The sequence below is a fragment of the Diceros bicornis genome (assembly GCF_020826845.1).
Source record: "Diceros bicornis minor isolate mBicDic1 chromosome 30 unlocalized genomic scaffold, mDicBic1.mat.cur SUPER_30_unloc_1, whole genome shotgun sequence".
NCBI classification, from domain to species: Eukaryota; Metazoa; Chordata; class Mammalia; order Perissodactyla; family Rhinocerotidae; genus Diceros; species Diceros bicornis.
Genome location: NW_026690899.1, coordinates 5,493,850 through 5,496,459, shown reverse-complemented (window position 1 = coordinate 5,496,459; position 2,610 = coordinate 5,493,850).

Below are 2,610 nucleotides of genomic sequence, written 5' to 3'. Positions count from 1 at the left end.
TGATCAAGAAATCGCCAATCCCCCCACACAAACCTCCGAGGCAGCCACGTCCACACCAAGGACCCCGCCTCCAGTGCACTCGCTCCGGGGCTCTCCAACTCGCAGGCCCCTCTGCTGCTTTGAGCACACGTCCTGCGCATGCTTAGGCATCTCCGAGGATAAAATGGGAAGCGCTGGGGTGGGCCCCGGGAGGGTTTGGGGACTGAGGTGTCCCTGAGAGGGAGAGTGGGAGCGGGCTGTCCCTCTGCAGCTCTTGACTCTGCTCTTCCTGGATGACCCTCAGCTCCTGGAGAAGATCTACCTTTCCTTGAGGCGGCTCCTCCTGTCCTGAGAAGTGCGTCACATTAACTAACAATTGTTTCAAAAAGAACAATGACATCCTTAACACCTGATGTGTCGTGTCCCCAGAAGAATTCTCTGCTTCTCCAGAAAACTAGACAGCGAGCAGCTGGGACCGTGTTCTGACCCAGGAAGGAAGGATGCTGAGGTCACAGCTGTCTCCCTTCTGCCGGCTCCTTCCCCTGATTTGTGGCCCTGATGGGGCTATAGCGTTGGGGACTTCTGCAGGTGAACACGCTCAAGTGTTTGCCCATGGTATTACGTTTCTTATGATTTAGTAGTTAAAACGGGAAGCTAGCTGTCAGTTTTTCCGACGATTTCACTCGCAGAAATGTCTTTGAACAAAGAAGTTTGTTTGCTTAATTTCTGATTTTTATAATCAATAACAATAATTAAAATACTTATTTTCTTAATCTCATTGGCATGCTAAAACAAACAAGTCACTTGGTTTTCACCAAATTGGCCACATTTTCATTAAAACTTTGGGAGTATCACTGTTTGAGGTAAAGAAAGCATTTGGGAAGAACAATTACCCTTAGATAATATCTTCCCAGATAAATGTACAAACACATAGTTATGAACCATTTTGAGGGGCCTGGGAAATCCAGTTTGAGTTCTACAATGGATCTTCTGAAGGTTAAATTAGTAATTATATGAGGAGTTTGCAAATAAATGTTCATGTCACCTTCATCAAATAGGTCTGGTGATTTAAATGAAGGTTGAGCTTAACGATAAAAGTTTTCAAGAGACTGAGAAATGTTAAGTAAATGTACTAAAAACAAAAAAATGCAAATCAAAGTAAAGCCTGCCATTATCCTCTTTAAAACAGAGTCACAGTAGCACTATTGTCAAGGTATGAGAAGGAATAGAAATGCTTTATAAAGTCAATTCTTCACTTCCAAAGGACCTAACGTGACATTCTAGAAGTCTCCATAGTCTTTCTCTCATCTAGATTAAAATTGCTCAATTTATATTTTAAAGACTAATGAATCTGAGGGCAAAATATTCAAGGTCAGTGTTTAATTGTTTTTCATTGTTGCAAAGTAGATGGGTATAAAGTGTGGCTGAAATCCACGGTCTTGGAGAATAAAAATATATAGAACTTATTTGTCACTCTCACAGCATGTACTGACTTAATCCTACAAATGTCCCAAGAGTAAAACCTCAGTGAATTCCATTCTGTTCTTAGATATGACATCTTTCATTCGTAATGAATATTCTCAAATTAGGCTCTAGTTAGTAATTATGTTCCTGATGCAAATATGCAATAAAGAAGAATCCATGTGTGATTAAATTTGGCTCAAGAGGACTACTTAGAACCGAAATTTGTTTTTTGCTTTGTTTTTCTTTATCGATTTCTTTCTTTCTCCTCAGCGGAGTCGGCAGATAGATGATACATAAAGCTGAGAGACTGGAGGGCAGAGTCTTGAAGAATGTGGGATTTCCCAATCTTCCAGAACTTTTTTATCTTTAAAATTCTACGATTTTTCTATTTATATAAGGGTTCATTTTTTTCATTATTTCTAATAGTGATCATAATAGTCAGACTAACAAAACTTAGCACTTGTGGAACATTTTTCATCATAAAAATTTACGTTATTCTGACAATTATTAATATATTAAAAAGCCACTAAGAGCTAATCTGATGCTCAGAGGATTTTTAGAGTAGTGAGACTGTTCTGTGCATAATGGTGGCTGCATGTCACTATATGTGTGTCAAAACCCATGGAATTGTACAACACAAAGTGTGACCCTTAAACTAGAGACTGTAGTTCATAACAACGTTTCCATATTGTTCATTCATTATAATAAACGTATCACACTAATGCAAGGTGTTAATAGGGGAGATGGGGCTTGGCAGAGAGGAGAGAGGCAGTGCGGTGGGTGTATGGAGCTCTATGTACTATCTGTTCAATTCTCTGTAAATCTAAAACTGTAGTTTTAAGAATAAAGTTTTTTAAAGTTTTTTTGAAAGTTACCGAAAGGTAAGCTAACACTGTAGGGCATCTATTTTGTGCAGAAGGGCAAGGAAGAAGTTGAAATGATTTAAAAAGTTCACCTTGTGAAGGTTTGAATTGTGGTGTGTTTCTGAAGCCTTAGACGAGGGCAGGACATAGAATTTGAGACATGGATGAAATAAAGGAGAAGGAAGACATCAGAGTGATCAAACCTGATCAATTAAATTTAGGACAAATTACTAAATCGGATGGATTTGTTTTTATTTTCTTTGCTTTTTAGAAACCTTACACCTTTCTATGAAAGCCACACGTG